Source organism: Phascolarctos cinereus, unplaced genomic scaffold (genome assembly GCF_003287225.1).
Source record: "Phascolarctos cinereus isolate Bilbo 61053 unplaced genomic scaffold, phaCin_HiC Scaffold_4;HRSCAF=312, whole genome shotgun sequence".
In the NCBI taxonomy this organism is placed as follows: Eukaryota; Metazoa; Chordata; class Mammalia; order Diprotodontia; family Phascolarctidae; genus Phascolarctos; species Phascolarctos cinereus.
The window spans coordinates 448,473,768-448,498,134 of NW_027555847.1; the positions used below are offsets into that span (position 1 = coordinate 448,473,768).

A 24,367-nucleotide genomic window follows, 5' to 3' on the forward strand; every position below is an offset into this window, starting at 1 on the left:
TTAAATTGTCAGTCTTCTATTCACTGTTTCTCTTACTGTGATTTACCTTCTCCCCTCCCCTCCCCTCCCATCTTAGCTAAAAAAGAGAATACCAACATTATTTATTTTTTACTTACAGATGATCTGGATATGCAGCTTTTGAAAATGGCATACTACAACTGAGGTACAGTTTTCTTTGGGTTGGTTTCAATCGAACTCAGTAACTTGTCTCTTTCTCTTTTAAGTTAGAACTAAATTGAACATAAAATTCATCTTTATGACTTTTTTTAGGAACATATATATTGAATTTATTACTTGTAATAATATATTAAATTTTTAAAATTATACGTTTGAAAAGTAAGCTGTACAGTTTCATGTATAGTTCTCTTTTTTGTTCAATGTATGTGGAAATGCTTGTTTTATTTGGTGTTTGTGAAGTTCAGAATTTTTTAAATATTCCTCTTTTTAAAAGGTATTGATTGTACTCTCCTGTTCCTCTTACCACTTTAATGGTCTTTTTGTGCTTCTTCATCACCTTCTCTTCCTTCAGTCTCAAAACTTTATTCTCAGACTTCTTGTCTTTCCTCTCTATTATTTCTCATTTGGTTATAGCACTTAGCACAGTGCTGACCCATAGTAGGAGCTTAATAAGTGTTTATTGATTGATTGGTGCTATTTTCCAATCCCATCCAGTCAGTACTTTTAAGCAGATGACTCCCAAATCTACATTTCCAATTTATGACCCATTTTTGTGGAAGTCTTTACTTATGTTTTTATTTTAAGAGAACTTTTCCTTTTAAGTCTGTAAGGAAAATAAGGCATGGGAACATTTTCAATAAAGAAAACTAAATACAACTGCTCTCAGATATGACTTATCTGTTAAACATCTGATTTGCAAGAGATTTTATGTAATTTTAAACAAATCCATTTTGTAATTAGTAGGGATTATCTCTGTGCATTCCCTAGTGAAATGTCCCAAATGAATATCCATCTAGCTATTTGAATTATTATTGAACTTAACAGTATATAGACTTAAGATAATTATTTTTCAAATAAAGTAATAAATTTTGTACATGCTTAATATCAATTAAATGTGAATTTTGCCAGTATTTGTTTTGAATATTAATAAACAATCAAGTGATATTTAGCCATGTGTTAAACTGAAAACACTTATTAAAAACATTTTAAAGCTAACATATTCTCTTAAACTGTCAGTGTTGTTTTAGAAAATGAATTACAAGCTATATGGTATGTGTGATATACAAATGTTGACTAAATCATTCAGGATTATATAGATAGATATCCTTCAGCTGTCTATGTAGAGATATAATACATAGTTGATTTATCCAATGAGCAGCAGAGAGAAAAATTGCATGATGAACTAAAGTTTTGTGTTTAAAATCAAATTATCTCTTAAACTGTTTGCTCTTCTGTATAGTTTAATCTAGGGTCATGTTGGAATAGTGTTTAAATGAGAGATTCTTTTTGGGGGGGGGAGGCGGTCAGGCAGTGGGGTTAAGTGATTTGCCCAGGGTCACACAGCTAGTACGTGTTATGTGTCTGAGGCCGGATTTGAACTTTGATACTTCTGAATCCAGGGCTGGTGCTCGATAGAGTGGATACACTGAGCCACCTAGCTGCCCCTAAATGAGAGATTCTTAACCTGTGGTTGAAAAACTTTTAAAAAAATTTATAACTGTGTTTCAGTTTTGTTGATTTCTTTTGTAATCTTATGTATTTTATTTTATATATTTAAAAAACATTTTGAGAAGGGGTCCCTAAGTTTTACCAGACTGCAAAGGATTCCATGTCACCAAAAAGGCTAGGAATGGTTAGAAAGAACTACTTTCATATTCTCTTAATTTAAATGTCAAATTACTTTTGTTTCTGTGACTTTTTATTGCTTCAAGCCAGATGGTTTGACTTGGGCTCTTTTCCAAGGTCTGGTCTCAACCATTTCCCCCAAGCCTTTCCAATCATTCCACCTGAGAAATCCAATTAGTAGTCATAGCCATTGCCACTAACCTACTGAACATATTTAATTTAAATACTTGAAAGTCATAGTGGGAGAAGGACAGGATTTGAAGTAAGTCAATAAGCATTTAAGTGCTTAGTATATGCCAGATATTGTGCTAAACTCTGGGAATAAAAATAAAAACAGACAGTTCCTGTCCTGAAGGAGCATGCCCCCTGAAAAGGGGAAGAGGGCAATCTGGGGAGAAATGAATTCATACCTGACCTGGGAACTTTCCTTGAGATGGAGTTTCTGGGAAGAACCAAGTAATCAGAGGAAAAGGTATCAGAGTGGCCCAAATTACTTCACTGTGAGAAGGATGGGTCAGAGTGAACTTTCAGGGTGAGGACGCAGCTGCGTCCTGTGGAGAAAGGCCAGAGAGTCAGCAGTGGAGTCTGGAGAGAACCTGATTGAATCCCAGCTTTGCTCTTTGATGCCCTCTTGACTTTAAACAGATCACTTTGTCTTTTTGGGCCTGGGTTTCCTCATCACAAAATGAGTAAATTAAACTAGATAACCTTTCCAGCTCTGAATCTATGCTCCCATGATGTGGATCTAATAAATTAGTTGGTTTTGTTAAAAGATCTAATTTTACATTGGTATCTAATTTTGGAAAGTAGCTGGCCTTTGGGAATAAAAAAAATCATAAAAACAGTCCATCATCTTTATCATCATCATAACAACTAGAATTTTTATAGCGCTTTAAGGTTAGCAAAGTGCTTTACAAGTATTAGCTCATTTTATCCTCAGGAACCTTGGGAAGTAGGTGCTATTACCATCCCCATTTTACTGATGAGAACATTGAGGCAGACAAAGGTTAAGTGACTTGCATGGGGTCACACAGCTAGTAGAGGTCTGCGGTCAAATCTGAACTTAGATCTTCCCTTCTCCAGGTTATCAGCCTTCTATCCATTGCATGACCTAACGACCACCTAGTCTTTGAATAATTTTTGTGAACTGCTTCTGAGAAAGGCCACTTTAACATATGTAGTGTTAGTTGTAATGAGCTTTTAAAGTAAATGAAACAATCACACCACAATCTGAGGCTATCGTGTAGGAATATGCCAGGATGTTCTCTACCTAGCTCGTATCAGCTTGCAAGAGCAGATCACTAAATTTTCATTATAAACATTTACATCTCAGAAATTGGCAAATGTTGCAAATCATGGCTTTGTTTCTTTTGTTGATTGTCTAGACTTAAGAAAGTTAATGTTAAGAATGCAGATTAGACTTTAAAAATGTGTCATATATACTTTTTTCCCCCAGAGGCCTAGTTAAACATTTACCAGCACACCCCTGGAACTTGGGATTTGAGGAGGTGTTCCATAAGATGAATATAACATAATACTGAAGTATCTTCCAAGAAGTACATACTTCAAAGCAGTACACATGTTGCTAAAGTATTTGTTTACGTTAGGAATACAATAGGGAACCCTGTTTTCAGTCACAGACCAGAAACCAGCATTTCTTTCACTGACTTAGAATATACCACATTTGTGACTTTAAGGCATCAGGGAATGATACTCATTCCTTCTGTTGTTGTTGAGTCATTTTACTTACATCCAACTCTTTGTGACCCCATTTTGCAGTTTTCTTGGAATGTTTACCATTTCCTTCTCTAGGTCATTTTACAGATGAGGAAACTGAGGCAAAACAGGTTAAGTGATTTGCCTAAGGTCACACAGCTAGTAAGTATCTGAGGCCAAATTTGAACTCAGGACTTCTTGACTCTAGGGCTAGCACTCTACCCATTGTGCCATGCAACTGCCCCTTATTCCTTCTATTGACTCTAATAACTTTTTGACTTCTCTGCAGCCATTGACACTATTAGTCACTTTCTTCTGCATGCTTTCTCCTTTCTAATGTTTTCATGATATTGCTCTCTCCTGATTCTCTTCCTACCTGTCTGATCTCTGCTTAATCTCCTTTGGGAGAATCTTCATCTAGGTCCTACTTACTATGGTTATCCCCCAAGGCTCTGTTCTTGATCCTTCTCTTTCTCTATTCTGTTATTGATTCATGAGCTTTCATTGGTTCAGTTATCTCTATGCAGATGATTCACAGATCTGTTTAGTCCTAACCTCTCCCCTGGGTTCCAGTCTCACATCAACAACTTCCTCTTGTACATCTTGAACTAGATGTCCCACAGACATCTTTAAATTAACATGTCCAAAGTAAATTTTGTTATATCCTTCTCCGTTGCCCTCCCCTCTTTCTAATTTATTTCTAACCTCTAATTATTTATTAAATAATATTTTATTTTTCCCCCAATTATGTGTTAAAACCATTTAAAACTTTTTTTATAGTTTTGAGTTCCAAATTCTATCCCTACCTCCTTTCTTTCCCCCCTTCCTAAGATGGTAAGCAATCTAATGTAGGTTATACATGTACAATCATGTAAAATATTTTCATATTAGTCATTTTGTACAAGAAGACTTGAAAGAAAGAAACGAAGAAGAAAAAAAGTAGTATGCTTCAGTTTGTATTCAGACTATCAGTTCTTTGTCTGGAGGTGGACACCATCTTTCCTCATAATCTTTTGGATTTGTCTGAGATCATTTTATTGCTGAGAATGGCTAAGTCATTCACAGTTCTTCATAGTACAATATTGATATTATACTGTGTACAATGTTCTCCTGGTTCTGCTCACTTCACTTTGCATCAGTTCATTGTAAGTTCTTCTAGGTTTTTCTGAAATCATCCTACTTGTCATTTCTCATAGCACAATAATATTCTTTCACAATCGTATACCATAACTTGTTCAGCCATTCCCCAATTGATGGGCATCCCCTCAATTTCCAGTTCTTTGTCACCACAAAAAAGGCTGCTACAAATGTTTTTGTACACATACAAAATGTACACTACAGATATTTTGTAGGTATATTGGTATTTGCTTATTCTCCCCATTAGAATGTGAGATCCTTAAAAGCAGGGATAGTGTTCTTCCCTTCTGTGTATCTCCAGTGCTTAGCACAGTACTTGGCACTTGGTGAACACTTAATAAACAACTGCCTTAGTCACCCCCTCCAAAATCACGGTGGAGTGATTCCTACAGGCCAACACTGCAATCCAAATCCAACCAATGCAATGCAAATTCTAAAAAATGGTATTTCAACCCTTTAGGACCAACTGAAGTGAGAGCTGAATGGCCACCGTAAAAACCCTCACTCACACTTTTCTATTCTTTACTCTTACATCATTTAAGAGACACAACACATGTCTCCAGTCTCTCAGATAACTTGGGAAGACTTCTGGGCTCTTTTTTGGTGGGGAGGGGCTGAGAGAATATGTGCTAAGTGGCTGAACCCTCATTGCTGTGTACTCTAGCTCAGTTGCCCTTACCATTCAGTCACCAGAATTGCTAGACTCTTACTTTAAGGGAACTTATCTCCCAAGAATTATTCTTTTTTTTTTTTTGAGGTAATTGGGATTGAGTGACTTGCCCAGGGTCATACAGCTAGTAAGTATCATGTGTCTAAGGTCAAATTTGAACTTAGGTCCTCCTGACTCCAGGGCCAGTGCTCTATCCACTGAGCCACCTAGGTGCCCCCAAGAATTATTCTTATACCAGACCGAGGCAACATTGTCAATCCCTTAAGTATCTGGCACATTAATATTGACTGCATCTAAGAGCTAACTGTAGCTCCAACATTTGAGGATACAGATGAATGAAATGAAATGTGGAATTTTAAGATTCCATTTAGTATTACCCTTTCATTTTAATATGTTTGAGGGATTATCAAGGATTATTAAGGGGAATAACATGGATGATGAGCCAGCAGAGAGCTGGAGGAGGATCATAGATAAGAAAAGGAAAATGAGGGGAGAGTAGTGTCATGAAAATCTAGAGAAGAGAATATCTGGAGGTACAGGTGGTGAGCAGTATTAAGTTCAGCAGAGAAGTCACGAAGGATGAGGACTGAGAAAAGACTATGGCAATAAAGAGCCTATTGGTAACTGGAGCGAGTCGTTTTAGTTGAGTGATGATGTTAGAAGCCAAGTGACAAAAAGTTGAGCAGTGAGTGAGGAGAGCAAATAGAGGCAGCAAATGTTGTCAGCTTAGAAAGGGGAGAGATGTAGAGGATGATAGCTTGAGGCGGAGTGGTCAGTTCTAGTGAAGACTGATCCAAGGCAATCCCCAAGGTCTCATGATGTGAAATGCTGTCCATCTCCAGAAGATGAACTGATGGTGTCTGAATACAGACTGGACTATTTTTCTTTTTTTTTTTTTAGTTCAAGTTTTCTTCCACAAAATGACTAATATGGAAAGTTTTACATGATTGTACATGTATAAATAACCTAATATCTGATTGCTTACCATCTCAGGGTGGGAAGCATAGATTTTGAAAAAATCAAAACGTAACAATTTTAAACATTCTTTGGTTCTTTTTTTAAACCAACAAATGTTAAAAGTTGTTTTTACATGTAATTGGAGGGAAAATAAAATATTATTTAAAAAAAGATGGGTGAGACTTCAGTATGTTTGAAGGCAGTAGGGAACGAACCAGTAGATAGGAGGGGCTTCAAGATTCTGGAAGAGTGGAAGGATGATTGAAATTGCAACCTGCTGGAGAAGATAGAAGGGGGGTAGGATCGAGCTCCTGTGTAGAGGTTGGTGTTTGTAAGGAGAAAGTCCACCTTTGTAAGAGACTGAGGGAAAAGACTAAAGAATGGGGGGTAAAGTCAAAGGATGAAGAGAAAAGGAGCAAAGAAAGCACACACATCGGATAACTTAAATTTTCTCAGTAAAGTAAAAGGCAAGGTAAAAAGCTGAAAGACAGAGGAGAGCAAGATCTCTAGGATGCTTGAGGAGGAAAGAGAAGGTTTAGAATCATTTCTTTGGAGAATGAGATAGGGATTCAATTAGGGAGGAATAAAAAGAATGCCTTACAGCCATGAAGGCCCAATTGAAGTTGGATTATATGAATTTATAATGTGTACAGTCAGCCCAGTTGTGAACCTCGTTCAGCAGAATCCAAGTAGAAGCTGAGGGACTGATGAGAATAATCTAGGGCTCAAGTTTGGCAAGAGATGAATGGAAATAGGACAAGATGGCAAGGGGTTCAACATCATAGAACAGGGTAGAGTTGAAATGGCTAACAACAGTGTCTAGATTGGAAAGGGCAAGACTAATGCCTCAGTAACCTCAGGAAAAAAGGAATTAGAGGTCTCCTTAAGGGAAAAGTTAAGGAAGGGTGAGGCATAGAGAAAGGTGGAATGATAGGAAGTTATAGTCAGAGAATCTAGAGTTTCTAATTAAGGAAATGGAGCCCTGTGGGTATGGATGAGATCCAGCATGTAACCATCCCTATATGTGGTTGAAGTGGACTGAAGGAGTAGGTAATGGGATTTGAATTTGAGGAATCGGGGGTTTTAAAGAGTTATTAAAGAGAATTAGGGGATTAATGTGAAGTTCCCTAGTATAAAACTGGGAGCTGAGGAGGAGAGGAAGATGGTGATCTGGGTAACAGAACTCCTTGAAAAAGGAGGGATAATAACTAGGTGAGGGTATACAACAGCTATCATGATTTGAATTGGGTGGAGGTTTTTGATTGAATATACTTCGGAGAAGAAGAGATTGGTGAGAGATGGAGGAAAAGGGCAGTTGGAAACAACGAATATTTGGCTCTCCTTTCAGGACCAATGTATCTGGGTTGGATCAGAAGATACAGACAGTGATGGAGAACGTATTTGGGGAGGCAGCATCATTCACTCCGTGAGGGCTAGTAGTAGCAAATGCTGATTATGCTCCCTCTAGATTTTCTTAGAGGGGAAGAGCACTCACCAAATATCAGTAATTATTTCTTTACACAAAGCTGGTGAATTCCTGCATTGAGCTCAGGTCAAGATGGCAACATTAAGGTCACGTGTAATCTGAAAAGTAAATAGAGGGGCTGATCCATGTGAGAATAAAACAACAGCCTGACTGTTTCATGGGTATCCTCATGATAGTTAGGAATCAAGCAAAAGGCCTCCAGCGTGTGGAATAAATCTTTTATGGATGATTTGTGGAAGGAGTTAGTAGATAAGCATCACTTAAGCAGAGAATTCCTAGCTGAGTTCAGTGGAAGGGTGAGTACTCACAGCGAGATTATAGATCAAGCTGAGTAAAATGGCAACCAGTTCTAGCCTTGTTTGATCATTTAATATATTTAGACTGGGTTTCCATACAGAGAGAAAACTCATTTTTGGAGCCTGAGATGTAGGTTGAAGTTTGAGAGATCTAAATTTTTCATCTCAAGGTATGATGACAGTTTGGGTTCACTTTCCTATTCCATAAAATGAAGTTATTTATCCATTAGGATGGTCATGAAAAAATTGAGTTGAATTGTGCAATAGCAAGCAATATGGCGACTTTGTGTCACTAGAAAGAAGATTTGAGCATGGCTATAGAATGAGATGGATTTTCTTCAAAAGAAATTATGGGATAATGCAATCCCTTTTGGGAGTGTTAAAGACTATATCAAAGATAGGATTTAAATATGAGTGTAATTTAAATGGCATGTTTTCATACCATGGCAAGGTTTTGCTACTTTATGAAGTTTTTTGACAGTGAAATATTTATAATCTTAGAGTCTGTTTAGTCCTGCCTTGTCATTTTAAGGTGTTTTGAAGGTTATTATAACTGAAGAACAAAGAAGTCTGAAGGCCAATTTATTTGAAATGGGTAGTGCTCTTCTATTATAAATCATAAGCCAGAAGGCTTAAATTTTATAGGAAAACTGATGTGGGTTAGATATAAGGAAGAAATTACTGACAAGGAGCATTAAAGCTAATTCCTACCTTCTCAGATTGCTTTTAAAATGGTTCAGCCTGAGAACAGGAGGATGGACTAGATAATCTTTTAATTTCCCTTCCTACCAATGAGTTAAGTAGAAAGTATGCCCTAGTTCTGTTGCTAGATGGCTCATAAGAATCTGCGGGATTAAAATGCGATAGTGACTGGTTTGTTTTCTTTAATAAAAGCAGTTTATCATAGATAGGTCTAGAAAAGGTCCTGAAACAGTCAAGTAAGTCAGCCCAGTCCTATATTAAGGTTTAGGGTTTTTTTTCCCCAAGATTCAGAGATTCCAATCAAGCTCACCATACTGTCAGTGATTCCACCTTATTACTACAATATAATATTAACACAATCAGTACAAAATATTATAATATGACACAAATCATACAGAAGTCTTACTGCTGCCCAACAAAACAAAGTCTAGACTTTAAGGAGACTGCCTTTTCAGGCAGCCACAGCTGGGCCAGTGCCATGAGGGAGAAATAGGGCTGTTTGATCAATCTTTTTTTTTTTTCAAACAAAGGGAAAATATTGATATCCTCCTGTAATCTTGTGCAGTCTGCTTTTGTTTGCTGATTCCCTTGTGTCAAGATCTACTACTGAGTTTTTTGTTTTTATACCCAAATTAAAGGTGGTTTCTCAATAAGTTAAGAGATCATTTTTGTGTTTAGGAGTACAAAATGAACTGTCTTGTAATTCTAGTAATGGGTTTAGTTGATCCCATAATTCAATATATCTTTTCATTTTTGTAATACCTTTCTAAGTTGATATCTCATTTTCTATGCTTGCTTATCGCTGGGCTGGTAGTTTTCTTTCCAGGATTTTTTTTTTTTCCTGCTGAATTGACTGTGATTCAAGCTGTTTGATTAAACTGAATTCAGCTAAATCTCCAGAATGGTGTGTGAAGCCTTATTTTACATTTCATTGAGTACTGTACCATTCAGTTTCCTTCTGTACACCAGAGAACAAGAATGTGTGTATATAAACCAAATTAAATCTGTAGTGTTGAACTTACTTCTTATTAGAAAGTTTTTTGGAAAGCTGAACATTTTGAGCTCTGGGGTAATGGAATAGACTCCCTTGTATGAATAGTGAAGTGCATGTGATCATAGATTTAGAGGTAACAGGTCACTTTCTGTCACTTAGGACAGACCGTGAGAAGTTGGATGAATACATGCATGCTATAGAGAGGAAATAATAATAATAATAATATTAATAGATGATAGCTAGCATTTATAAAGTGCTTTAAAGTTTTCAAAGCTCCTTAACATATATTATTTCACTTGATCCTCAACCCAACGAAGTAGGTACTATTATTATCATCCCTATTTTACAGATAAAGAAACAGAGTCTGACTGGGGTCATACAACTAGTGTCTGAGGCAGAATTTGAGGATAGGCCTTCCTGATTCCAAGTCCAGCACTCTATCCACTGCTCCATTTAACTGCCTATTAGTTATCACTTTGGGGGATGGACTAGATGATAAGGGTCCCTTCCAGCTATAGCAACTTTTGATTCTATATATGCAATTTCAGATTGGTGGTAAATGTAAGCTATTTTTTTTTCTAGCCAACTCCTAACCATGTTAATGTTCCTTGTGTGTTGAAATGTGCCTTGCTCTTTATTCCTATTTACATACTTATTGGTTTCTACTATCCACTGGAAGATTCAATTGGAATTTCCTTTTTTTCTCTAATTAAAATCACTCTTATTTGACTATGTGACTGTGACACCACAGTCCACATTCATTTGGATCAAAGAAATTTTATTGAAAGCAGCTGACTTTATCAAATGATTTGGGATATGCTTTCATTTACTTTATTTCAATTACTCCTAGCTTAGGTCTTAGAGACCCCAATTTTCCATTTCCTTGAACATAAAAGGACTGACTGAAAATAGATTATGTAATAAGAGCATCATGTCTACCTGACGGAGTTTCTGAAATTGGTATCCTCTTAACTCTCCAGAGGGGGTAATTAAGTGGATAACACTTTTACAGATGTGCATGAACACAACACACACACATACACACACACACACACACACACACACACACACACACACACACGGACAATTCATTATCAAGATCTTGTCAAAGGAGTGTGCCTTGTTGTTCTTTTAAAATCTAAAACCTTACCTAGAAAGACAGCAGATGCCTTCAGGACAATGGGTGAAAAAGCTATAAACTGCAATCTAAGCCTCAAGCCCCAGAAGATGGTAGCAAAACATCCAACATAAACAGCATTTTAAAGCCCCCATTGTTTTTTCCATCCTTAAAATGTCTGGAACTAAGGAGCTAACTAACATTATTAAGTGGTTATTTTTGGCAAATAGATAAATCTGATTGTTTGCAAGACGGTGATTTCCTTGTGGACTGAATGTCACGAAGCGATTCTTGGGTTTATTCTCAAAGATTTGAAATTCATTTAGTGAAGAATTTTTGCTGATACCTTGGTGGTGTTCATGGGGAGAAAAAACAAAATGCGGCTTTCTTTTCATTCTTAGTTCTGTCACCACTTGTTGAAAAGGAGAGAAAAGTGGTATACTTATGAGTTTTTATCTTGGGGTTTAGCTAAGTAGCCTGAAAACATGGTTTCAGAGTCAAATGGTAGGACATTCAATGCCATTACAGCATGAAAATTCAGAAAGAGATGGAATAGAATTTGTCATAGTGGCATGACCTTAGCTGAATAATTAGTTCTACTCTATTTGAATGGGTTCTGTGATAGGAACAAAACTGATGGTGTCTGATGGTTAATTTTCCTAGCAGTAGTAAAATAAATAAAATACATGTATATATCACAACGTCATTATTTTAACGCCTCATCTCATTTAGTCCTCATAACAACCTTGTGTGTTATTCAAGTTATTTGACTTCTTCAAGACTCAGTTTCCTCATCTGCAAAACAAGGGCATTAATAGTACCTGCCTCACAGTGTTATTGTGAGGATCAAATGAGGCGATACAGATAAAAGTGCCTTAAAAATTTTTAAGTACAGTATAAATGTTAGCTATTTTTCTTAAGCCAAGTGTTGATGGGAAATTTTCTTTGGGAACTTTAAGGGTTTTTTGGTTTGTTTATTTTTTTGCAACTAGGTGGCACAGTAGATAGAGCACTGGACCTGGAGTCAAAAAGAACTCATTTGAAATCTGGCCTCATACGTGACTCTAGGCAAATCACTTAACCTTTGTCTGCCTCAGTTTCCTGATCTGTAGGTTGCAGATAATAATAGCACTTACCTTCCAAGGTTGTTTTGGGGTAAAATGGTATTGTATTTGTAAAGTGCTTTTTTAACTTTAAAATGCTGAATGTTTGTCAGCTATGGTCATCATCATTTGAATAATATGGGTATTTTTGTCTCTATTTTCTAAATAAGCAATTGAGATTTGCCTAGCTAGATTTTAGCTGGCTGAGATTCTAGCTAGCTAGAAAGTAACCATTTTAGTCATGTCCGACTCTTCTGTGACCCTATGGGTTTTTCTTGACAAAGACTCTGGAGTGGTTTGACATTTCCTTCTCCAGTTCATTTTACAAATGAGTAAACTGAGGCAAACAGAGTTACAGGTCCTAGACTGAATTTGAATTCAGGTCTTCTTGACTCCAGACCTGATGTTCTATCCAAGTGCCACCTACTGTCCAAAAGAAAGTAGTTTAGCTAGGTTGCAAATCCAGGTCTTTGGGCTCCACATCTGTGGCTCTAAATCCAAGCACTTCCACTTTGGAAAGGCCAGTATGGTTTACCTTAGTGATAGGAGCACGAATGCCCGGGAAGAAATTTGGATGGTCTTCAGGAAGACACTACAATAACACAAATCCTTTGTCTGTGGCTTCCTTTTTGATAGAGGGCTAGGGGTGGATTGCCTCCCTTTTTATTAAAACGTGGCTACCGAGTCCTGTACAACTGGACACCAGGTGATTGAACACTACCAAGGTCTTACCAGAATTGGGAGTTAGTACCTTAGCATGCCTACCAAAGGCCCAGGCAGTGAGGCCCTGGCCTCGGGCATGGAAAGGAAAGGGGAACATAGGAAATAGAAGGCATAAAAAGACAAAGCTGCATATAACTGCCAACCCCTCTCTTAGGGAGGTCTTTCCTCTTTCTCATCGGTTTTACTTGGTACAATAGCTAGCATTTATATAACACTTTGAGGTTACAAAGCACTTTGCAGATGTTACCTCATATGATCCTCAAAACCACCCTGTGGTCTAGGAACTACTCTTATCCCCATTTTACAGATGAAGAAACTGAAGGCGAGACATGTTAAGTGACTTATCTGAGGCAGGATTGAGCTTAGGTCTTCCTGACTCCAGGTCTGGCACACTGTCCAATGAGCCACCAGATTGCCTAGATATCTGTGTCAAAGCATAAGGACATTCTCTTACGTTGAGGAAGGTGCCTGAAAAGGCACCTGGAGCCTTGGGACGTAATTTAGGCACTTTGATTTGAGGCCTAAAAAAGGATAGCCACAGAGACTTAGGTATATGGGGTTTCATACATAAATATCAAGAAAGGAGGGCTTTTAGATAGTTAGCTTACAAAGCCCATTTTCTGTTAAAACATTTTTGTGACTCTCAAATGGTCTGCTTGCTTCAGGTTTAGTTTTCTTTCTTTCCATGTGAGATAGAAGGGAAAGCACAGCTTTGACCTATTCGACTCTTGGGGGAAGGGAACAACAAAGAGGTGTCTTGGCAACTTTTTTTTTTCCAGAGTAGAGAAAATAAGTAGTTTTCTTCTTGATTCTCACAAGGGTTGGTGAGCAAATAGTTTGATTTAAATTAAATTGAGTTTAAATTAAGTTTAAAATACTTATTTTACAAATGTGGCATCCTTAATAATAGATTTGAATATAATTGCAGTTGTGTACACTAATTAAATTTTTTCTTTAGTAGACATGAAATTAGGGCTTTCTGACCTCACTGTATAAATTCATTTATTTATCTATTTGTTTGTTTTTTTAGGCAATTGGGGTTAAGTGATTTGCCCAGGGTCACACAACTAAGTAAGTGTCAAATGTTTGGTCTGAGGCTGGATTTGAACTCAGGTCCTCCTGACTTCAGGGCTGGTGCTCTATCCACTGAACCACCTAGTTCCCCCGACTGCATAAATTTATGAAAAAATAATATACAAACCATGTTATGAACTGGAGGACACTGGTGCCTCAAAGTTTCCTCCAAACTGGCCATAGATGTACATTAGCCACTTTCACGTGTCATAGTTTATTAACTATGTATGCAGGCTCCATCCGTTATAGTCTAAAAGCTTTGTTTCTGAGTCAGCTATTGAAACTCAATGCATTTTCCTCACAAAAACAATGTAAATTGTGGTTGTTTCTTCTGTATAGTACTATAATAGCAAACTGTCATTTATAGCAGTGTTTCCATCACAGGGAAATGGATATTTAGGTTAGAAATGTTTAAAACCTAAAAGGTGGTTGGGAAGTGGGGGTGAGTTGGAGTGGGATGTGGGGGCAACTCCTGCAGTTACAAACACCTGGTGGCTACTCTGTAGGGAGAAGGGCTCTGCAGGGTGAAACCTGGTTAGGGAGGTTTGAGATAAGCAATAGGAATGGTGGAAGCAGGGTGGAGTATAGAAATTAAGATCAGTGAAAAGACAAGACTAGGGCTTTGATGTTTCTGACAAGTGGTGGTTGGAAGAGGATCTTTCTCCCCACCCTTAAATGGACTGAAGAAGTCAAAAGTGAAGTGGTGGAAAGAGGATGGGAGGATCAAGGCATGGATGGGATCAGAGCTGAGGTCTATAGAGACAAGAGAAGAGAATGTCAAGGAATAAGGGAGTAAAATCTCTATTGGGTGAGGCAAAGTGAATTCTCACCACCATTCCCAGTTGTTCCTTGGTATACAAGGACCATATATTGTCTGCCATTTAAGTTGGTTGACCATCTGTACTCTTTACTTTTCTGCTCTTTGTCAATGACTTAGATAAAGGCATAGTTGATGTGCTTGTCAAATTTACAGGTGGCGCAAAGTAGGAAGGATAGCTAGCACTCTGAATGACAAAATCCAAAAAGATTTCAATAGGCTAGAACAATGGACTGAATTTAATAAGATGAAAATTAATATGGGTAAAAACATGAAGTCCTAACAGGTTTTTTTTTTAAACCTTCCGTTTCTCAAGTATAACATAGAGGAGGCATAGCTAGACAGTATTTCAACAGAAAAAGGTATAAGGACTTCAGTGGATTTTAACCACTATGGATCACCCTTAGACTGCATGGACAGTCATAGTGTCCAGAGTGATGATGGTCCCACTTAATTCTGTCCTGGGTAGACCACATATTCAGCAACTTGAATGCATTTAAAATGACTAGAATGGTGAAAGGGCTGAGAATGATGACATGAGGATACCTTTAAAAATTGGAGCTGTTTAGTGTATTTCTATAGCTGTAGAGAGACATAGCAGCTATCTTCAAGTATCTAAAGATTTGTCACGTAGAAGAGGAATTTGTCTTACTATGCTTGGCCTCAGAAGGTGGAATTAGAAGTGACAGGAGAAAATTACAGAGGAGCAGATTTAGTACACCTAACTGCAATTATATTCAAATCCAGTATTAAGGGTACGACATTTGTAAAATAAATGTTCTAAGCCACTTAATTTCTTGACATAAGGAAAATTTATCCCAAAGTAGGACAAAATGCCCAGGGAAGATAGTGTTTCCTCCCTTACTTGGAATCTTCAAGACGTTCATCTTGTTGGGGATGCTGTCAAGGGAATTCTTAGTCAGGTGTGGGGTGAAATAGATGGTCTCTGAAGCACCTTCCAACTCTGCTATTATATGAATCTATTAGTGAAATTAAGATGTCTCACGTAGGAAGACATTCGTATAAGTAAATCTGCCCACTCTAGTTCCTCAAAACCTTAGCACCACCTTTTAACCAACCCACTATTACCTGCCTCTCATTTCTATCATCAGTCTAATCTTAATATCCTTCATGGTATGACAAGGTTACCTAGGTCTTCTCTTAATAATGCCCTCTTGTAGTAGAAAGAATATTGGATTTTGAGTCAGAAGGGCTTGGTTTACATCTTTGCTTTGCCACTTACTGTATGACTGTAGGAAAGTTGCAATCTTGTTAGGCACCTACTGTGCATATAACATGTCATAGGCACTGGGAAAACTACAAAATTTAGCTAATAGTCTCTGTTTTTGTGGAGCTCAAAATTGAATTGGAGACAAGAAATAAACAAGTATCTAATACTTAATCTGTCATGATAAGTGCATGAGAATTGATGTAAAGAATGTTTTGCAAGTTCTGAGGAAGGAAAGTAGCTATCAACAGTTGGGATGTGGCATAGTGGGAATGTGGCATTGGAGTTAGGCTCTGAAGGGTGGGTAGCAATTCAACAGGGCAAGGGGAGGAAATTCCAGGGTTTGAGAATAACATGCAAAAAGCCATAGTAGCCCCTAGTTTGTATTATAAAGTAGTATCAGACATAGGAAGGGGAGAAGGTTAACAAAAACATTTTTTAGAGCACCCCATACATCCAGTTCACCCCAATTACACCCCAAGTAATTGATTAATAAATACTTGTTGACTGACTAATAGCATATACCTTCCAGAGCTGTAAGGATCAAATGACACATGTGTACTATTTTGCAATTATTATCATTATTTATTATCCCATGTATCTAACTTTTCCAGGGAGTGATACATCATTCCATGCACCATATTTACGTTTCTTGGGTACTTACACAGCTTACTGTCATTTATAAGACTGGGAAGATAAGCTTTGGAAGCCATAACCCTGAACAGATAACATAACATGAGAATCAGAAAGGTAAAATGTTTTTAGGAACTCCTAAACTCTGGAAGCCAATGTAGACATTGTTTTTAAGTATATTAAAGCATGAGAAGACTTAAAACCATTTATTGCAGGAATTTTAGTAGCAGAATCCAGACAAAGACCTCAAGGAGTAGCTCTGATGGTGGGAGTTTTAGGCACTGCATCAGATCAGGCTGGTTGGTCCCTCTGCCTTTTTTTTTTTTAATCTTTTGTGTTGGAGGACATCACATAAATCGAATCATGTAGGCCACTGCCTTAAGCATTGAAGTAGCCCCCAGTTACTGTTTGATGCTGTTCAGACAACCTGGAAGTGTTGAAGCAAAGACTGGGTGACCATTAGTCTAGCACATTGAAGGGAAGAGTCTTATTGGGCAGTAGTCCTTTACCCGCCACCAGTTCTGCAACAGTGGATTATGGCCCTTTAAATGATTGCAAACTAATGTGAAAAATGGTTGTGACTTAGGCAATTACACTTGACAGCCAAATTTCCTAGACTGTGTATATATTCTAAATGTATTAAGGAATAGTTAGAAGTTGTCATCCATTGCTCTCTCCTATTAAAACGAACATACATTCTAAATGTATATCCAGTCATTTTGGAAAAGGGACAAGGGAGAATCATTTTGAAGGGTTATGGATATAATGAGTTGAAGTTCAAAATGATATTGCTCTTATTTCCAGTGTTAACTTTGAAAAAGATAAACAGATGTTCTGCATCATTACTGGTACCAATATAGGAGGTGAATTAATGTGTGTCTGTCACACTGGAATAAAAATAATGTGTGTGTATGCACCAAAAAAAAGGATTTTTTCTTAAAAGATTCAGATGTGTCATTAAAAATTCTTTGTTTCAAATGATATGTGGATCTGACTTTTTTTTGAACTCAGTATCCTGAAGGATATGAATTATATCTTTTTAATTTGACTTGTAATTGCTTGCAGCATAGTACCATCTGCACTTGGATGCTTAATACCTTTTATGTACCATTAATGATGTCAGGGAATAAAGTAAAATTCAGCCTGGCTTCCATTCACCGGACATCTGGTTTGCATTCTGCAGCTAAATATTTATTAATACTCCCATCTGCAAAGCATGTGTGAATTTTTCAGATCTCTTATACCATCAAGAGTAGCACTTATTTTTCACACATTTTTCAAGGTACAGAGGTGAAATACTCTTTTAATGGGATATATTATTATATATCATATAAAATATATATTATATATACACATATGTGTATATATATAGAATAATAAAGTGATAGAATTTTAGAGCTAAAAGGGAGATCATCTGGGTTTCACTTTTTCATCTTTCAGTACAAATAAATAAAATCTAGTGCCCAAGGTCCCACTGTTAGTAAGTATCAGAGCTGAGCTTTGAACTCAGGTCCTCTGGGTTAAATCCAGTGTTTTTTCTACATGCCACAAAAATAGTAATGGCTAACAAATATGTAGAGCTTCAAGACTTACACTGCATGTTGGGTATGCTATTTCCTTTGATCTGCATTTTAATTCTGAGTTAGGTTGTGTAGGTGTGGAAACTAGGACTCAAAGAAGTTAAGTGACTTGTCTAAGATCACACAGCTAGTGAGGGGGTAAATCCAGGACTCAGTCCCATTCCCTTTTGATGTTGTCATAGCTGCCCTTCCAATTGTGGCCACCATATATAAAGAGTTCCATGTTGTATGACTTAGAATTTCAGAAGCCTTGGTTTCAGCTTCATAGGACTTTGAACTAGACACAGTAAATCTTCAAAATTGCAGGCAGATGAGATGGCAAATCGTTGGATGATTAATGTTCATATACATCCAGAGCATTTTATTCAGTTAGAAATCAAAATAAAAATGTATTGTGCAGACACGTTATTTTGGGGAGTGTGTGTGTGTGTGTGTGTGTGTGTGTGTGTGTGTGTGACACACACATATAGGGAGATATATTTCTTTCACCATATTTAGGTCATCTTGCAAGAGTTGCTTCACATTTTGCTTGAACATAAGTGGTATTTAAAAACAAAACTAAACAGAAAACAGATGAGATTAGTGTTTGAAGTTTTTGTTGATGTTTCTTTATTTTGTTTTGGTTTTGCTCTCATCTGCCTATTAAGGGGGAAAAAATGTGACCTTGTCATAATATAACACACCTGTCTGAGTCATAGGCAAAGAATTTTAATGTCTTGCGGCACTCTTTGTCTCCTTTATTACTTGCCATAAAGTTATATCTCTAGACTATCTGCAGTGTACACATAATTCCAGAATGATTCATTGATTCTTCTCCATAGCACTTTGTTCTGAAAAGCTCTAAGGGTTTGTCACATTTACCTGGTTATTGTTATTATTATCAATAATTGCAATAGTAACAATTCACATTTTTATAGCATTTTAAGATTTTCAAAGTAGTTCTCTCCCCATAACCCTGTGAGAACGATAGGGCAAGTATTATTTTCTCCATTTTACAGATAAGGAAACTGATGATCTGGGAAGTAAAGTCACTTATTTGTAGTCACATAGCTAACAAGTTTTCTGAGGCAGAATTGAAACCCTGACAGGAAATTCAGTATCCTGACTCCAAGTCCTATAATTTATCTATTGTACCATATAGCCCTGAAATATATTTTGCAGGGATAAATACTGTTATTCCCAAATTCTAGCTGGTTAAGTTATATCTTAGGTTCTAAATTGATTGTACATAAAGGAAATCATTAGAAACCGTTTTGAGCAATTGTATGCTAATAACACCTACAACATAGAGGAAATAGATGAATGCTTACAAAAATGTAAACTCCAGATTAGTAGAAGAAATAGACTAAGCAACCAATATCAGAAAAATAAATTGAATAAGCCCTAAATGAACTGCCAAAGAAAAGAAGTACCAGGACCAGATGGATTCTATCAACACTCAAAGGAGGAATTAATTCAATAATACACAAACTATTTGCAATAAGAAAAGAAGGAACACTTCTAATTTCTATGCTATAAATGTGGTCTTAATACCTAAATCAAGGAGAGACAATGCAGAAAAAGAGAATTGTAGACCAATATCACTAATAAATATTAATTCAAAAGTTTTAAATAGAATATTAACAAATAATTAAAACAGCATATTAGAAAGATTGTACATTTTGACCAGTTTGGTTTATACCAAGAATTCCAGGTTAATTCAACATAGGGAAGAGTATGTGTATAATAAACCATGTTAATAATGTAAATAATAAAAACATGTAATTATATCAATAGATTATGAAGAGATTTTTGACAAAATCTAACACTTATTCCTATTAAAACTCAAGTAATCATAGGAATAAAAGAAATGTTCTCTTTGGACAAAATCTAACACTCATTTCTATTAAAAAAAAACAACTCTAGGAATTGTAGGAATAAATGGACTTTTCCTGTCAGTTTGGCATTCAGAGTTCTTCGTAACCACCCTCCCTACCACGTACTCTGATACAGTGACACTTGCCTCCTTGCTCTTTTTTGAAATGGACACTTTGTCTCTCAGCTTCAGGTATTTTCACTGGCTTCCCCTTGCCTAGAATGTTCTCCTTCCACTTCTCCACCTCTTGACTTCCTTGGCTTCCTTCAAGTTCCAGCTAAAAATCTCACTTTCTATGGGAAGCCTTCCCCAATCCTTTTTAATTCCATTACCTTTCCTCTGTTGATTATTTCCTATTTATCCTGTATATATCTTGTTTGGACATAGTTGTTTGTATGTTGTCTCCCCCATTAGGTTGTGAGCTCCTCAAGGTCAGAGTCTTTTGCCTTTTTTTATCCCCAGCACTGTGTCTGGCATATAGTAGGCACTTAATAAATTCTTATTGACTGACTTAGCTTTCTTTGATATTGTAAATAATATTTTATCAGTGCAAGAGTAAACATTAGTTGTAATGGAGAAAAGTAAGAAGACTTTCCAGTAAGATCAGAGGTAAAGCAAGGATGGCTCTTATCACCAGTACTGTTTAACATAGTACCAGAAATGCTCGATATAGCAGTAAGACAAGAAAAAGAAAACAAAGGAATAACAATAGGCAGAGAGAAAACAAAATTATCACTTTTTGTAGATTTTATGTTGGTGTGTTTAGAAAACTTTATAGAGTCAAATAAAACTAATTGAAATAATAACTTCAGCAAAATTGCAAGATATAAGATAAATCCACAGCATTCCTATATATGACCAACAAAACGCAGTCAAAAGAGCTAGAAAGATAAATTCCATTCAAAATAATTACAGAAATTACATAATGCTTGGGGATGTATCTTCCAAGAGAAAAATAGACATAAATAAGTGGAGAAACATTCATTACTGATGGGTAGGTTGATCCAATATAATAAAAATTACAGTACTATGAAAATTAATTTACTTATTTCATGCTGTACCAATCAGATTCCCAAAACTAGGGGGAATATTCATATGGAGGAACAAAAAGTCCAGAGTCTCAAAGGTAATGGGGGGGTAGAAAGGAAGGGAAGAGCTATCAGTACCAGATCTTACATTTTACTGTAAAACAATTATCATTAAAATGATTTGACCCTGTTTAAAAAAAAAAAGAAAAAAGTTTGATCAGTGGAATAGGTTACACTTAGAATATGTGGAAACAAACAAAGATGGTAATATAATGTCTGATAAACCCAAAGACTCCAGTTACTGGAGGAAAGACTTACTATTTGACAGAAACTACTATGAAAACTGTACAACAGTCCGGCAGAAACTAGATTTAAATCAACACCTTACATCACATTCTTAGATAACCTCCAAATGGATATATCATATATAAAAAGTTATATCATAAAGAAATTAGAGGAGCAAGGAAGAAATTACCTTTCAAATCTATGGATAGGGGAAAATCCATGAATAAACAAGTGATAAGGAGGATCACACAGGATAAAATACATAGTTTTGATCACATAAAATTTAAAAAGTTTTCCACACTCAAATCTAATATAGTAAAAATTAGAAGGAAAACTGTGAAAAAAAATCCTTGCAACAAGTTCCTTTGATAAAGATCTCATTTCCACAACACATAAAAAACAGATTCAAATTTAAGACTGAGAGCCATTCTCCCACAAACAAATGTCAACGGATATAATAAACAGAATTTTCAAAAAAAGAGATCCAGGCTATCAATTTTTAAAATCTCGTTAAAAGTTCTGAATTACTAATAATTAGACAAATACAAACAAACCTTGAGGTTCCACCTTATACCTATCAGACAAGCAAAGACTACAAAAAAGGAAAATGACGAATGTTAGGGGATTATAGGAAAACGGGTACACTGGTGGAGCCGTACATTGGCCCAACCATGTGGGAAAGCAGTTTGGAACCATGCCCAGAACATACCCTTTGATCCAGCTATACCACGACTAGGCCTGTATCCCAGAGAGATCAACGAGAGAGGAAAAGGATTTATACATACAATAATATTTTTAGGAGCTCTTTTCATAGTGGCCAAAAATTGAAACAGGATGTTACTCTCCCATGCGAAATGATGAAATGGACAATTTGAGAAGAAACTGGGCAGACCTTCATGAACTGATGCAGAGCAAAACAAGCAGAGCTAGGAGAATAATTTATATAATGATAACAACAATAAAGAGGGGGGAAAACGCCTTTGAAAGACTTTATAATTATCAGTATGAAACATGCCACTCATTTTCTGACAGAGAGATAATGAATTTAAAATACCAAAAGAGAGATACTGGTTTTTTTGGACATGGTTAATTGGGAATTAGTTTTGCCAGAATATGTGGATGCATTTTGAGATTTTTCAAAAAAAATTTGCTTAATAATAAAAATAGCCAATATTTATATAGTGCTTACTATGTGCAGGCACTATACTTAAGCATTGTATAATTATTATCTATGGAGAGAAGGTAGTGGGAGGAACAGATTAATTTTTTTTAAAGTTCTTATTAATAATAAAAAAAAGTTCTAAGCTGACTTCCTAAGTCATATGGTAAGGGTTGTCCCATTTATTGTCTGCTGTTTTATTATCGGAAGCAAACACAGGTCAATGGATTTTAGTTACTAGTTTTCATTAAACCAAGCCACCACTCATCTATTTATGGGTACTCATAATGACTTTCCAGGCTGTTTTTTCACAGTTGTCTCCCTGGTCAACTATTTAGCAAAATTATAGTGGAATATTTTTTCCAGATGGACTAAATGTGATTACTCATTCAAGTTCAGAATAGGAGTGGCAGTCACCAAATTATATATGCATCATTTCGAGCTACTGAAACCAATGTTTAAATATCAAATGACCTTCCACAATCTGTTAATATTTGTATGGATGATGTTTACAAAAGTGTTGTCTTGGGGCAGCTAGGTGGTGCGGTGTATAGAAGTCAGGAGGACCTGAGTTCAAATCCAGCCTCAGACCAAACACTTGACACTTACTAGCTGTGTGACCCTAGGCAAGTCACTTAACCCCAATTACCCAAAGGAAAAAAACAAACAAACAAAAGAATGTTCACAGAAAAGAGGCTAATAAACTTATTTTTTTAAAAAAGTGTTGTCATAGACACAACAAATATATTCTATTCCCTTCTCCATTAGCAGATTGCATATATGGTATATGGTAATATTTTCTTTATGTATTTGAGCAGAAATGATTTGGCATGCCTAATATTTCTATAAACTGTTTAGGGTAATGTAATAATAGAAGAAAAAACATCTAAATGTGCTGGTATTTCTATACAGTTTCACATGTGAGTGTTTGTGAAAGACTGTGCTAGGTGGTACTATGGATAGAGCACCAGACCTAGAGTCAGGAAGATTCATCTTCCTGAGTTTAAATCTGGCCTCAGACACTTACTATTTGTGTGACCCTGGGCAAGTCACTTAACTCTGTTTACCTCAGTTTCTTCATCTGTAAAATGAGCTGGAGAAGGAAATGGCAAACCACTCCAGTATCTTGTAAGAAAACCCCAAATAGGGTCACAAAGAGTCGACATACTGAACAACTATGTTGATGAGGCACTCTGCCATAGGTGATAAAAGATCTGGCTTCCAAGTCAGGAAAACCTTGATAAAATACTGTCTCTGACTCAATCTTGCTATGTGACCCAGAGCAAGTCATTTAATCTCTCATCTGCCCTAGGCAACTGTCTTAACACTGTTAGCAACAGACCTAGTGCTAACCTGCACATTGATAGGAGTTTTTCTGTACCAAGAAATCTAAGGGCCAGTTATTCTCCTATCCAATGATTATGTCTGCAGTAACAAAAAAATACACTTGATTTATTTAAAACGAAGCCCATTCCCAAGGCAAAGCCTAAATTCATTAAGTTCAGTTCCCTTTTTTTCACCATGCAGTGTCACAGAGAGCTGCCAATGTTTTCTTACTTTTATTAAGTTGACTGTGGAACAGAAGCAAAGACAATAAACAGACATACAAGCGTGTACTCCGTGGAGTGATTTGTAGATAATTTGGTGGGCAGTTAAACTTTAAATGTGTGACACCACTATAGATTTTTTATTTTTGCATCTGCATGCTATTATAGTTAAGTTAAACTTAAATGTGTGATACCACTATGAATTTTCTAAAAAATTTGCATCTGTATGCTATAATAGAAATTTATCTGTATGTAGTAATCTGCTTGCTGAATTTTGGGCACTGAATTATGTAAAAAAATTAATTTGTCACTGCACTCGGTGAAGGGATAGAAGAATTAAAAGAATTCTAACCTACTTTGTATTCCATCCATGCGGTTGTTTCAGGGAAGGTTAGAATGTGTTTTTAGAAAGCCATGTTGGATGCCCTTTGTGAAATATCTAGAGTTGTATTCAATG

At 36.4% G+C, this 24,367-nt stretch overlaps 1 protein-coding gene across 4 annotated transcripts in view; it reads left to right on the forward strand.

Annotated features, from left to right (window-relative positions):
- The window catches only part of PAG1 (phosphoprotein membrane anchor with glycosphingolipid microdomains 1), a 222,047-nt gene that overhangs the window by 38,743 nt on the left and 158,937 nt on the right, over positions 1-24,367 (forward strand). For all 4 annotated transcript variants that reach the window (XM_078153352.1, XM_020976200.2, XM_078153353.1 and 1 more), the window contains exon 2: positions 119-163. The gene's annotated coding sequence lies outside the window, so the exon portion shown is untranslated. The remainder of the gene's footprint in view (positions 1-118; positions 164-24,367) is intronic.